Source organism: Petromyzon marinus, chromosome 39 (assembly GCF_048934315.1).
Source record: "Petromyzon marinus isolate PM22_M1 ecotype Great Lakes invasive population chromosome 39, UKy_Petmar_22M1.pri1.0, whole genome shotgun sequence".
Taxonomy (NCBI): Eukaryota; Metazoa; Chordata; class Hyperoartia; order Petromyzontiformes; family Petromyzontidae; genus Petromyzon; species Petromyzon marinus.
Window position 1 is genome coordinate 14,164,027 of NC_133705.1, and position 15,827 is coordinate 14,179,853.

Below are 15,827 nucleotides of genomic sequence, written 5' to 3' on the forward strand. Positions count from 1 at the left end.
GACACTTCACATGGCCTCACAGTGAAGGTAGAGTCTCGCACAAGCACAGTGATGATATGTATTGGCGAATGGCAGCTAATGTTGTTGTTGTTGTTAATAACAATAATAATGAAGGTAAAGTAATCGTCTCTGATTGTATTGGACCAAAGATTGCCTACTTTATTTAAATGTGTGTGATCTGCCATATCCATGTTGGTCCAGCGATATACGTGTTTTGCATCAGATTTGTCTCCTTATCTCTTATGACCATGTTTTTTCCCTTCTTGCCTCGTCCTCCCCCAGATTATTGTAGCCACTGCCCTAACACCCCTCAAACTATATATCATTCTGCCGCGACTGACCCAGACACACCCTACCCGCCCACCACTGACCAAAAAATATATAATAATAATAATAATGAGGGACCCGAGAAATGTCGGTGACTAAGTTCCCACCCAGATCAGAAAACCACATGACTCGGGAAATGACACGTCAGTGGGTGCCATTATAACAGTAAATCCTGTCTTGAGGAGCCAACGGGGCTTTTGCAACCACTTTTGCCAGCTCTGTAATGTGTTTTGGAAAGCACAGCTTTCCCGTGTCATTCACCGTTTCACCAGTGCAGTGTCCACGAGGGTGGTACGAAAGGTGCTCAGCATAGCACAGAAGGAAATACCAAAAGACCATTGATGTTTCAGCCACTTCTAATCATTGTTTGAGTTTACTCAAACAGCCAGAACACAGCGTTTTAGATGTTTCTTTGTCCACTGTTTATGCTTCGTCTGTTACAGGTAGACCATGATGGGTGCTAGAAATCGCCTAAGAACACTGAAGCGAACTAAAGTTGCAAACGCGTCGAAGGCGCACAGGAGATAAGGTGCCATCGTAACGCAACAGGTCCACTACGGTGGGCTGTGGAATGTTGTCAGAACAGAAGGAGTCTTGAAGGTGACCCAAATCCAGTGTGGCCCGCGACCGAAGTCGATGAGGAAAAACGTTGAGGCTCTGCGTGACGTGTTTTTTTTTTGTTGTAAGATCACATTGCACATTGATATTGAACATTTAACGAAAACCTTGGGCATAATTGCGAGTTCAGTGGAGGCGATCTTGCGTGATAATTTGGGTATGAAACATGCGACATCAAGAGGAACGGACTGATTACTATCTCATGGCAAACTTGACCTGATGTATGCAGACTGGGGAATAGTCTAAGAGGTGGCTGATTACCCATTATGAGAAATGGATTAATTATTACGACCCGTGTAGTGGAAAACCACCAAATGTTTCAACACTCAAAGTAATTCAAGTCTCAGCGCTCTGCAGGTATTCCGCACCATCTTGTCGGACGATACATGTGTGGTGGCTATCCATATGTATGCCATATGTATGCCGCACGATTAGACGGTCTCAGTTCAATGTTATGCATACATTCCCCATTGGCTGCATGAGTCAATTAAATAAACGGCATGTACCTTGGAAAGATGAGAGCCAACACATTTGCTTATGCTCAACAATGTCCAAAGATTTTTTGAAAGGCCGATGATATCAAGGAAGATGATGGTGATGATGGTGGTGATGATGATCAGCTGAATGTTGCTGTGCAGGGGCTGCAAGAAAAGTTATTTCTGGAGAGAACTGAACATTTTAGGATTTACATGATACTAACACATCTATGTTTTATTTTATTTTATCAGGCAAGACTCACCGAGCTGTATAGCTCTTTTTCAGAAGCAACCTGGCCACAAATGATAGCTCAACGAAGTGGCTTATCATATGGAAATGTATACCGGTTTGAAGTCAAATACTCTAAATGCATGTTTCTTGGATAATTGTTCAGAATAACATGGTTCTCATTGGTGGATTTACTTTGTATCAACATTAGACTCAAGAGGCTCGGAACTTTTGTAAAAACGACCATTCTTCCGTGCCAAATCCATTGCATGCGCGTCTTTCATGTTTCATTTATACAGTGTTTATCCATATTTGATATATATTTTTTTACTGATGTATTCACATTAACATGACATTTTAATTACAAGCTCATTATTGTGACATTATGTGGAGACTTTTCCCCCTCATGGCAGGCTGCTTCAAGTTGTATGTATGCACGGTTCATTGCTAGACGAACTCGTATACCGCTGGATGACGTCATTGGTGCACATGTACGTTATTAAAACAAGCATTGCATGTAACAATAGACAGGAGCCCTATTCAAGGTTCACTTAATGTTTATTTTCCACGAGGGAAATGCTATCTGTTACCATGAAAACATGATGCTATTGTATAATTTAGTAAACATAGGTAGTCGTTTGGGTAAGGTTTAATAGCAAATGGTGTTTGAAATTTGTCAGTGTCTGAAATAAATGGGAAAAAAATGCTATACGTTTATTTCACAATGATATCGCTCCTGCACCCCATATGCATACACTACATATATTGTGACTATATTCCTAATTATTTATGGATGGATGTTTGAACTTCATTTGCACCCTACATAGCCAACCGTGCTCATCGGAGTTGAGGGCGAAGGACATTATGATTCACAGCCCCTTGTCATTCCACTGTTTTCAGTCCACCATATTGATCATGGAGGTTGCTTTTAACCATACTTCACTATGTCTGTTGGAGTGGGTTGGTGAACTGTGTAGTAGTGGACGTGGGGTGGAGGGTGAAGGGGCGGCGGCTTGGGTGGGGGCAGACCTACTCAGTTATGGCTCTCTATTGATCTTAGCTATAGCTGGAAATCAAGCTCAGGTCACCAGGTTCATAGGTAAGTGCGCAAAACAATGCAGAACTACTTCCACCCCATATATTGTTGAAGGCACACGCGCAAGCATGATTATATACTGTAAAACATCGTTATCTCGGATAATTCGTAATTGGGGATACTTCGGCACAGCGGCGCTTTCTGCAGAAATGCAGACTTAGCAATTCGCCACGAGCCGAATTGCCGTACCAAATGGTCCAAATTTGGCATACAGATGGAGCAACGCCGCGTGACGCGACCAAAACAACGACTCGGTCTAGTGGCGGCGTGCGTGCTGAGCGTTCGTGCAGACCCGTCGCTTCGGACTTTACATTGTTTGTGCACTCTGTGCAAGCCGACCCTCTCAGAAATGTCGTCTACACCTACATCAAGAAGTAATAGAAAGGGACTGAAGTATAAATCCCTGAGCCTGCGAGACAATTTCAAAGTTTTGGATAGAATTGATGCAGGTGTGTCAATGTGTATGGTGTGTGAAGAGTTTGGAAAACAAATTTGAAACGTGTTTTTTTATTATTATTGGGGCAGGAGGCACTGGGGAGTACCATTGTACATAATTCGGAATATTGGATAATTCGGCAAGGCGAGAGCCCCATGTGTCTCGAATTAACAAGGGTATACTGTGCATAGTTTTGTAACAGTGCGGTGAATAGAAAAGGCCAAACCTAAACCATTCATCGTATTAAAAAAATCAATTAAAGTGTGCTTCCCCTCTGTATCGGAAAGAAAGCTGTTTTGTCAACAAAAAGACTTTTAAAAAATGTCACATGCTATAAAAAATATATATTTTTTTTTTACAAACCGCAGTGTATGAGCTATTCCATAACAATCCCTAACAGCTGTGCACTTAAGAAATGCAAGTGACTACACATTGAGTCACGTTACTCAGGAGACAGATGCATTCTGAACCTGTGCGTGTGATAACATTTCTGGAGAGGGCAGGATGCGGCATGGATACCGTGCAGGAGAAATTGTGAATGTGTGTGGGGGAGCATCAGCGCCATATTGCAACGGCAAAACCACCAATGCACAACATGATGCGAATTTCTTACTGACACAAAGACAAAGATCCCCCGAATAGCCTTAACAGACTGTTGGGGCAAGTTCTGTTAGTGAGTAACAGCGAGTAACAGCACCTATGAAGGCCGGAAGGGCACGCAAGAGGGTGGGTGGCCAGCACCACTCCCAGCTGCCTTTGTCTCCCTCGTGGCAATGTTTTAACGCATCGCACCAGGTACTCATTTGAGGCTGAGTCTACCTAAGGGTGGCCCATCACCGGTTCAGACAATTGTCACTGGCATTGGCAGTGAATCGAACCTGGGTTACCGGGTTCGTAGCGCAACGCTCTAACCGCTCCACCACTGCTAACGTACACAAAAAGCTCTAATACACAACATAAAACAAATACCTTTTTGCTAACGCTGTGTTAACTAAATATGTGGACGTGTGCTCGCTCTATATTAGTAACCTGGGGGAGCATTTATTGGCTTAAACAGAACAAGAAGTAAAGATTAACAAGGAGGTGTGAACGTATTGATAATTTCAGCTTTAGTTGTGACAGGACCTCTCATCAATGTGTTTGATGCAGTTAAAAGACCACAGTAGCAATGTATTGCACGCCCTTTATTTGACCAAACTACATATACTGTTAAAGCAAACGTTAACTTACTATATATAACTAATTATGTTGGTGACACTGTGCTCGCAGTGGTACACAAACAACAACAACTCAATGCGTTCGTCATTAACAACACACTTGTCAATACGATGAAATACAAATAATAGGCCTTACCCTTTATGGTGTAGGCCAATCGGTTTCGAAGACAATGCATACATTATCAGAGCATGTCTGTTTGCATGTTTGTGTGGCTAATGCAGACTTGATGCCTCGCAAAAGGTGTTTCTGCTTGTTGTTTTAGCATCTTAACACCCATTAAATCAAAATATAACCCATTGTGTTGTTGCCAAAAATGGTACAGCCTATAATTCTGATTTCATCATTTTGATACTGGCAAAAAATGTCCCATAGATTCACTCGTCAATGACTACATATCTGGCCTTTGTGCGCACTGTGAAAAGGGTCCATTACCTGAAATGTCACCTATGATATATATGTACTGTTAAGGCAGTGTTAATGATGAATGTGATTTTGTTATTATAAAGAAATGAGACCACGCATCAGGCAAGTTGAAAATGACACATGCCACACCAGTATTCCACAAACGAAATAGACGGGAGACTGTAAATACTGTAATATAAAAAAATTATGCCAAAATTTAGTTTATAATTGTGTAATGTAGCTCTCAGAGACACCGTCGCCGACTCACTGATAAATTAACGAGCAAACGCGAGTGACTATATACACTTTTGCTAACTTAGGTAACTCTATTCGGAGACAACAGAACTCTAAGCCTTCCAAGACGACAAGGTGCCCACTGCAGGATGATGAAGGCGACCCGCTCCCAGGTGACGGCGGCGGCGGCAGTGCCCCCACAACAGCAGCCCAGAGCCCCGGATCGCGCCGGCTTTTATCCCCCTCACGACCCGGCCACTCCCCTATTCCCGAACCCTCTCTCGCCGCACCTGGCCCCGTCTGTCTCTGCCCTTATTACAATTTACGACCGTTGGGTCCCGTGCTTCCCCTCGCATGACCCTGTCAAAGCTTGTCGCGTGAATCATTATTGGCAACCACTTAGGTCCCACATTACCCTAACGTGACCCTGTCTGTTCCCGTTACGTTAACTAGTAACTATGGCCACGGGGAGCCGTACTGTCCCGATATCACCCCGTACTGTCTTTACAATTCTTACACATGGCATGGCAATTTAATCTATGGGCACGTTTATTAAATCACCCTGGCTCTGTACACCCTGCAGTATCAATGAGTACATGACATTTCGGTGAATGGCACATCGTATGTGGTCGGTTAATGTGTAGGTACTCCGATCTCTTGCAAGATGTCTGGCCAGCGTGTAATATTAGGAATCTATTCCACCAGCAGAGGCAAGAACAAGAATTGGGTAACACCATGGATTGAACATTCAGCTCAAAATCGGAAGGCTCCATCTTCTGATCCTGGTCAGTGTTAAACTCAACCCAGTATGACTCTGAGGTTGAAAAAAATATATAGTACCACTTTGTGGAAAAGCCAACAGCAGTTCACCGTTGGAGATACGGCCCTTGCTATGTGGATGTGGAACATGAGCAGGGAAACACTTTAACTTTGAACATAAGAGCATACATTTTTTCAATACAATTTTGTGGATCGTCATTATCAATCAATATATCAGCTATTGTCGAGCCATTCTTCTATTCACTGTTTCGTGAAAAATCTTCACACTGCCACCATCCTGCACGATGCTATAATCCCACAATTCACCTCACACCTGCACATGAACTCACATCTTCATGCCATTTCTAGAGTGATCATTTTTGATGCATTCTCTCCTTTGCCTGCCATCCCGTCACTCGTGTCATCCATCAACCATCATCCTTTTAACCGACGTGTCCTGCTCAAGTCAGCTTCTATTGGCAGATGTTTCAGATGTTTTGGTCCTTAAAATTGTCCTTCTCGCTCGGTCTATCAGTGAAATTTCGAGGTGGCATCATCTCTCCACTGCTGCTTTGTCCACTTTGAAGCTTTTGGCCCATTCTTTTTGTCATTATCCATGTTTCTCATTGTTATTTCAAAGTTCATAGTTTGAAAGAATAGGATGAAAACTGCATTTCGTCAAAATGGGTCTATGATCTCTATTATTGAGGTCAGCTTTCCAAAAAATAAGAATATGCTTTCTCAAGTAACTTTTAGCTTAGCTTTAAACTTGTAGTGATATCCCTAGTTTAATTGCGAATCATAGGCTCAGGCACCCTGGCTACATCACAATGTTGACACATTTTCAACTGCGCAAAAGAGCTGCATGGTTATGTGAAGTAACAATCATCTCCAGATGAAATTGCCTATTAAGCTGCACCTATTACCTGCTTAAATGAATTACCTGTCTTAATGTGAAAATCGTTGCTTAATGAGCTTACAGTTTATCCCTTGTCAATCTAATCTGGATACTGCGCTGTGAACACACAATTATGGATGAAAAATATGACTACACTCTAGTTTGTGACACTTACATTTTAATTTGTGAGATCCCCATGTGATTAATGAACCAATTGCATTCATAAACTCGTCAACATCTAACACTATTAATATGACAACATTCGACAAAAGGAATTGAACTTTAAAAAAATATGTAAATATAAAACTAAACATTTGTGAGACTGTCTTGACAGTGGTAGAGAAGAGTAAATAAACAAAAATAAGGAGACACTTTCGCCACTCACATTGCCCTGCAGAGGGAACAGATGATGTGTTTGGGTCCTTCTTCATAGCAGAGAGATGACAGAGAGAGAGAGATATGCTATGAAGAAGAAGCGTTTCCAAAAAACGTGATCTGCAGAGATCTCTCTGCTATGAAGAAGTGTAATCGCAATGAAGGAGGGTCACTGCTATGAAGGGCAATTTACCAAAACGTCATCTATTATTTAGTTTTGTTTTCCTCCTTGGAACAGCGTTATCGACAAATGTGCTGGATATACAAACCAATAGTACATTTTATGTTAACTTAATTATTGAGGGTTTATTACATTGTTTTTCAAAAGATAATTTTTCTTCCATATCTAACGAGGAGGCACTCGGCTCACAATCAGAAGATTGTAAGTTGGGGAAGGCGTCAACTGAATCCATTGTATCTCCATGGTTGATAAAACAAGTGTCACTTTATTTTATGGAAAAGACACCCCTGTGGTTGTCATATGGAGAATGTGGCATTTCAGTCCACTGGCTTTGGGAAGCAAATTGAATTGAGCGCTGCATAATGCCCCTTGGAGCACAGAGACACTTCGCATTTATATGCATCCGTGCTCGCGCGCTCTCTCTCTCTCTTTAGTTCCCAAAGATCAGTGGGAAAACAAAAGTCGCCTCATTTGATTGGTGCAATAATTTCGACTTTTTCAAGCCCCTCGTATTTACTGTTCACAGGCGCTATGCCGATAACTGTTTGCCTTTCTTGAAATGCAATTAATTGTCACGATCTGGGATCACGATTCAATTAAATAGTATATATATATTTTTCTGTCCTGCATTGTGTTGTGCTGTAGCACCTCTTGTGGCTGCAGTGGTGATGTGAACGCATTACATATGTCATCCGAATAAACAAAAATTTATCCTCACATATATAATTTAAATGCACATCCCACGAGCAGTTGTGCAAAACTGTTGACTGTTTTAATACACGTATTGTAGTAGGGATTGTTAATGTGTGTATGTGTCTGTATGTATGCAAAACGGGGCTGGGTTCTTTGGAAAGTTGATTCCTATTACAAATGCGTATCGTGTTTATACTGTGATTCAAATTCGAAAAAATATATATTTTAAAGTATAACATTTATTTAAAAGCAGGAAAGGAAATAATACTTTTGATCTGAAGCCAAAGATTCAGCTTCGTAGGTTTTCATGCTTCTCGCTATAAATATTCATGATACGCATGTTGGTGTTGTCCCTTCCTGCTTTTGTGGCTCAGGATGATGTCCGACGTTTCGATCCACGCATTGGGAGCTTCCTTGCTTGAACAGCTTGTTGTGGTACAACCCGAAGGGAGATGTGCATCGCAAGGTAGACTACATTACATAATTTTGGTGCAGCTGTGTTCCTTGACATTTCTCAGATGCGTCATAGATTGGGGATTGTACGAAAATTACCCAAAAGGTGCACTTCAAATCCTAATGTCAAGTCATTGCGTCAAGTCTGAAGACAACTGAACCTGACTCATTATTTCCGTAGGTGAATCGTGATGGCAGCGCACAGCACATATGATCTAATTATTGAGTGGGTGAGTATGTTGGTGGACCAGCCACCTCCAATTGTGGCCATTTCAAAATTTGAGCCTACAATCAAACAAAAAAACATTACACGTTGAGTCTATGCTTGAAGCGCGTGTCCGTTCTCATGTTGTAGTATCACATCTGCAGGAACATATATATATACAATTTCTGTGGTTCACGTCGAGTCCATCGTATGTAATACTCCAGCGAGTAAAAAAGGAAAGTCACCATCTTCATTGGTAGCTCCTGCGCCAGTGGTGAATGCATCCGAGAGTACGTGCACTGGGGAGATGGAGCGATGAAATCGGCCCATGTACAGGTGCTGGGTTTATTGTTGCATTGCGGAATCGTGGAGTGTGGCAGTATAGCCTGAGAGAAGCCTTCGTCCAGCAGTAGATCGATCATGGCTGATGATGATAGGCAGAAGTCTTTCCATTTGGCCAATACATGTTTTACTTTCCACAAAGTGTTACTAATTTTAATGACCCCAGAGGAAACACGAACTGAGCCGATCCTCCAACTGGGATTTGAACTCTTAACTTTGCAAGTGTGAGTCAGGCACATTAATCACAGTGCCACCGGCTTTAGCTGCATTTACTAGAAATGCTTCGACCTTGTGCTTATTTGAAAAGACATCACTTCAGGCTTTGCATGAGATGGCATGTGAAAACAAACACTGTTCCTGAAGTCGCTTTCATCTCCCTCCAACTGTTGAAGTGTTGTGATGTCACTTGGCATTAACTGTTTTCACATATTAAGTGTGAATGCAACGCGTGTGTTATTTTAATTATTTTCCACGTATACCGTATGTCAACTGAGTCATGTCCAACCATGGAAATTGTAAAAATGTTGTTGAAAAATCGTAAATCTACATGCAAGTGCTACGGGTATGTGTGAATTGTCTTTATAATTTTACTCATTGCATATTCGCCCCGAATGAAAAAGCGGAGCATAGGCAGTGCGCATTTTGTGTTGATACAAATAGCCAAGGAACTCTTGTATTCTTCAAGGAATATTCTGAAATGTTCTATGACAACGCATACACGAGTGTGACAATTTCACAGCATTGTAGAGAGCATAGGGATGGCAAATTACTAATAACACGATGTAACACAATTTTTGTTCCTGGATAGTAAGTGTTATTTCGTAATTGCCTATGCTTAAAAAGTATAGAAAATGGCTATTATTCCCCACAAACTTTGCTTTTGTGACCAGGACAGTGATATTTGGAAATTTACCTATTTTCAATGACAAACGGGCAAATTTTTGTATTTTCGTAAACATAAAGTCAGAAAAAAAGAAAACAACATATTAATACAAATTGACATGTATTTATACTAAAGTAATACAAAAATGACTACAAAATATTTAGAAGTGAGTAGTTTTTCGAGATTTACGATTATACTGTAAATCATTTTCACGAATCAGCTCCAAATGTAGTCTCCCATCATGTTCCAGTTATACTGTCTTTGGTAGCGGCGTTCAAAGTCCAGTATATCCTGGTGGAAGCGCTCACCTTGCTTACAGAAGAAGTCTTGAAGGTACTTGAAGGCTGCCGACTCCATATCTACAGCTCTGACAAATTGTTTCATGAGGCCCAATTTGATGTTCAGTGGTGGCATCAGCACCTTCCGGGGGTCCACCAGTGGCGTTGTTCCTCCCCACAGAGAACTCTGTCCGCTGTGGCCAGTCCTGCCTGTGGTAGTGCATCTTGGTGTCCCTGCTGTCCCAAAGGCAAAGATAGCAAGGAAACTTGGTAAAACCGCCTTGGAGACCCATCAGGAATGCCACCATTTTGAAGTCTCCAATGACCTCCCAGCCATACTCATCATACTTAAAGGCAAGGTCTTGATGCTGTTAAAATCATTTTTGAGGTGCACCGAGTGAGCTCGGGGAAGAGAAGGGTACTTGTTACCATTATGGAGAAGCACGGCTTTGAGGCTCCTGGATGAGCTGTCAATGAAGAGGCGCCACTCATTCTAGTTACATGCGATTCCGATTGCCTCGAACAGACTGATCACATTGTGGCAGAAGCAGAGCCCATCTTGACGGGTGAAGAAGCTGCAAAAAATGTTGGTGACGCTTCCTCTGATCTGCGACTTGCACACTTTCATCCAACAAGTTTCACTGCTTGAGCCTAGACGTCAAAAGCTCAGCATTCGACTTGGTGAGACCAAAATCTCTGATAAAGTCGTTGAAGTTTTTTTTGGTTGGGGTAGTATGGGTTTCTCTCCTCAGCTCCACCTCTGAAATTGTCATCTGGATCTACAACGTCTTCCTCGCTCTCTGACTTGCTGCTCTCTTCTAAAGACGGCTGCTCTCTCTCCGGAGGAGTGGGTATGGGGAGCTCATGGCAGTGTGGCACCGGGGCAATGGATGAAAGAAGGTCCGGATACGTGATAGCAGGTGCATTCTTTCCAGTCCGACGTTTGGAAGAGTCTACCATGCAGAAATATCAGTTGCTTCAGTGGCCAGTGGATTCCCTCAAAATTCTTGGGATAGCGAACTTCATGGCTCTCTTTTCCCCTCTGTACTATCCTACAAAAATATATGTATTTCACCCATGACTAATGTGTAAGAGATTCTCGCAACATTTTTCATGTATGATATATTTTTTCAATAACATTTTAACTTGTAAAACATGTTAAAATGTAAAACTTTAACAATTATAAGTTTTTAAAACTAATTTTATAACATTAAATTCTGAGCAACAATTGTCCATCTTACCTTCCAGAGGTTTTTTTTTGCATTGCTCGCAGGTGAAATGAGGTCTCCAGGGTTTGTCTTGATCCCCGACAGGCATGCCGAAATATGCTTTGTAGGCCTCACACATCTTAACATATTCTTCCACAGAGTACTTTTTTGCTTTTGTCTTCATAAATTGGCCGCAGACATAGCAAAATGTGTCTGCCGGATGCTTGCAGCCTCTTGATGCCATCTCAGAAAAATGCAGCTGGAACTAAACTGAACTGGTGGGCTTAAGGCCCCTGTATTTATACTACTATTTATATTACTGGAAAGTTCTAAAATGTTCTATAAGTTTATCCAAGTTTACTCAGCACTGAATCTATCTGGAATGTTCTGGAAAATAGGTAAATTTCCAAATATCAATGTCATGGTCACAAAAGCAACGTTTGTGGGGAATAATAACCATTTTCTGTAATTTAAAGACATAAGCAATTAGGAAATAACACTTACTATCCAGGAACAAAAAAAATGTTACACAGTGTAATCAGTGCGGGAGAACAGGTTGCACCAAACAAACTCATTATGTGTTGCTATGGAGCATTGTGGGTTAAAGAGTATACTATATAGTCACAACTGCACTCCTGCGCCTTCACATATGAATTAGATATTGGTCTGGAAAACGAATAGGCCGACCAATAGCCTGCGAATGTATCCACTGTATAAAGGTGTGCGTGCCGTTCAAATGTACTTTACCTCCAGCAAGCTAATTTCTTTTGTTACTCTCGAACATCTAGCTATCGCTACGTCAGTTGTCAGCGTAGCATTGCTCATCGTACCCATTGTAATTGTCACGATGTTGCGAGTGTTTTTTAGTGAGGGGTGGTGCAGTAATATTGAGACAGGCCAATGGAGGTCCATGGGGAGATGGAGGCAATCGGCACTTAGTGGAGACAAAACCAAAAGCGTCTCTGCGTCTGGGGTGATGGGATTTTTGTTGGAGTTTTCACGTAGCATTACGTCTCTGAAACTATACTCAAACCAAACTATTTTTATTTTACCAGGTAAGCCCCACTGAGCTATATATAGCTTTTTTCAGAAACAACCTCGCCACAAATGATAGCTCAGCGAAGCGGCGCATCGCGTGGCAATGTATAGCAGCCAAATACCCTGAACGCTTGTTTCTAAATATGAAGGGGAAAACCAGAGGACCCAGAGAATACAAATCCGCTCGCCCAGATGGAGAAGACGCAAACTCCAAATCACAACACGCGTCAGGTTCGGGACCGAAACCACGGCCTCCTGTGTACCAGGCGAGGGAGTTAACATATCCTAGCCACCGTGGCTCCCCCTTTACAGCCGTGCTTGAGAGATGCTTGCGTAATATCGCCCTTGCGTGCTGCCAACATTTCTCCAAGGGGGGTAAGAAGAAAAAAAATCAGGCATGTAAGAAAAAATGCACTTGTTAAGTAAATTTTTTTTGCATTCCAAGGGAATTCCAAGCCCCTGGCTCTAAAAAAAAAAAAAGAAGCAGCAGCTAAAGACCTTGAAAACATTTGCCTGCAGCGAATCATCTTTTGTGCCGCTAACATCTGCGCAGTGAATACATCGTAATTGCACATCACTTTCGCAAACATTTGCCGGAGGAGTGCTGCTCGGATAGTTCGTGTATTTTGTGAGAGCTTACGCTCGATCCCTTTAAACAAATGCATATTCACTCCAAATATACACGGGTGCACTGTAGAGAAACCTCTGACGTGTGAGTAACAAATGCGGTTATCGTCAAAGGTGACAGAAACACAGTCCTCAAAACGTAACAATTAAAAATGATGACTTGACCGCAATATTTAGGTTAAGCAAAAAATGGAAGTAATTAGTCTTGTTTTCATGATGTGCGTAGCAGGTGTGGATAATTTATGTTAGACGGTTGGTGCTTATATTTGTATTCAGAATCAGAATATTTATTTATACTGGAGGAATCTGATGAGCTATGAAGCTCTTTTTTTCACAGATGACCAGTAGGAGGCGACTGGTTCGCTCTCTCAAATGAAGTGTTCAACAAAGGCCTCGTTATTTATTACTTGATGTTGATATTAATGGAAGTTGCATGTTAGATACTGCCACGGCTGAGTATAAATGTAGGTTTCAATAGAGAAAAGCTCTTTTCCAGATGAGAACTGTTCAATCACCGTACAACTTAGGTCTTAGTTTGTCAAAAATATCGTTATTTAACAAGTGAACAAATAATTGCAAACTTTGTCAGGAAAAAAAAAAGGTGTTTGTCCTTGAAAAGTAACGCGTCACTTAAAAACGTGTTTGTCCGTTTGCAGACGCTTCTGCTGCCGAAAAAGTTTGTGAATATTGGCATCTCTCTGAGATGGAGAAGAACCATCACCCAAAATATACCCAGTTATATATGCTTTCATCTTAGGTGAGTGATAGTAACAAAATGTGTTAAGCTTTAGTTATCTGTGCGAATGCATCACTGCCAATGGAGTATAGCAAATACATTGCATTGTGTGGATGAAGACGTTAGGGGCACCTATTATCATCACACGTTTTGTGTTATATTCAGCGTTGTATTGTGCACTTGAATGATCGTTTGAGGAAGATGATTGTCAGGCGGACATAAACATTGCAAACTTATTTGGTGACTTTGTTCTGTTCCTCTGACGGGCTTCTCGCAAGTACACAGCTGATTTTAAACAAGTGACCGAATGAGTGATGGAACTGCGGCGTTCTTGGGTGGGATAGAATCACGGCATTTCATGCACATGGGATTTTGGGTTCACTTGGTAAAGAAAGAGCAACTACTTTTGAAATTTGACCTCATCTTCAGAGTCAAATGCAGGGTAATCCAAAAGGTCAACTCCTAAGTTTAAACAGACGAGCACAAAACGTTGTACTTGGGGATTTTTTAGGATTGCAGGGTCCAAAAACACAACTTAAACGTTTGACCTCATTTTTTTTTTGGGTGGGGGTGTCAAATACTGGGGTGACCCAAAAGGTCATTTTCTAAATTTCAACACGCGTGCAAGAAACCGTCCGCAAAAGAATGTTCCGATATAAAAGTTGTCGAAGGGCACTAATTGGTCACGAGGGGCTGCATCTAATCAGGACAGAGTTTCGCATGCGCCTATTGTTACGCGCACTGTCATCATAAACGGGCCTCTTCTGTACGCTGCATGTGTAATATTTACGCCCCCCCCCCGCCTCCCCCCTCATTTATATTTTGGGACACACGTTTCATTCGTCTCACAATCACGGTAGCGCAGAACCTGCCGTGAAAATAAAACCATTGTTTCTCGACAGCCATTTACCTGGTTCTCAGTATAGGTGGTGATGATGGATTGATTTTCATTTCAAAGCACCCCCCCCTCTCTCCCACCGTGGGACCTTCGCTGGAGAAGATTAGAGGCTCACTACAGCTGCCAGGGGGCTCTCATCAGACCAGCTCTCACTCTGGGGGCAATCACTTTGTAAATATATAAATAACAATCTGCCTAATGATAACTTTGAGTCGGTGGCTGCCTTTACTTCTTCAAAGTATTTTCCTGTTGCGTCACGCGTGGCACCCCATTGTGATGGGCCTCGTGGTTGTTAATCTCAATTAAAATCACACATATCATGAGGTTTTAATTTAGACAATTGTGAGTTGGGGGTTGGAGAGAAGCACAGGAGAAAATGAATAAAAACGCGAACTTTTTTTTTTTCCCTTCAGCTTTAAACAACACACGATGTTTTCCGCGCTTGTGATGTGATTTGCCCTTGATCCAATTTGAACACGGGGATATATTTAAATGTTTAACGTCACACGTATTAATTCAGCAGATCCCAGCCCACAGGATATCGCCTCTCTGGATTCTAGAATAGTGTCTTATGTAACCCACGTGTCTTCAGATGTTTAGAGTTACTTAAAAAAAAATACGTGGATTGCATTAACATTCTATTCGCGTCGCACTCAGAAGTTTGATTTCGAGTTTGACAAATTGGTATTCAGATAATAAAATTTTCTATTACATTTCGTAGATTTGTTTTATTTAATGTAACAATAAAATAATTAAATATCCTCGCAAAACTTTTCTCTCTCCTTGGCTGCGACAAATGGGACATTTTGTGGCCATGTCGTGAGGTGTGACATTAATTCTGAGATTTTTTCAGACATCAATATCTGACTTTTTGGGCTGATGCCAGGTAACTTTTTTTTCTCTGAATGTAAAAATACATGAGTCTCACTTCATGTAACCACAAACTAGTTTTAACACTTATATTATCATGTATTATTCATATTTAGGAGGTGCAGTGACAAACACCATACATACAAACGACCTATAATACATCGACAGAACACAGTGAATCAATGTATCAGGACATGTAGGGCATGTTTCTCTGTAAAACCTCGTTGTGAGATAAGGGTATGAGCAGGGCCGGATTAAGGCACGGGGGCTTTAGGGGCTACAGCCCAGGGGCCTCCGACAGCTGGAGGGCCTCCAGAGATGAAGTGAAAAGTTATTTCACTTGTGAA

General features: G+C 41.7%; 1 long non-coding RNA gene across 1 annotated transcript in view; it reads left to right on the plus strand.

The window, feature by feature from the left end:
* Positions 1–15,435, plus strand: part of LOC142930494 (uncharacterized) — a 183,826-nt gene extending 168,391 nt beyond the window's left edge. The window contains exons 2-3 of the long non-coding RNA XR_012946422.1: positions 8,317–8,408; positions 13,633–15,435. This is a non-coding gene — a long non-coding RNA (uncharacterized LOC142930494). The remainder of the gene's footprint in view (positions 1–8,316; positions 8,409–13,632) is intronic.
* The last annotated feature ends 392 nt before the right edge of the window (positions 15,436–15,827 follow it).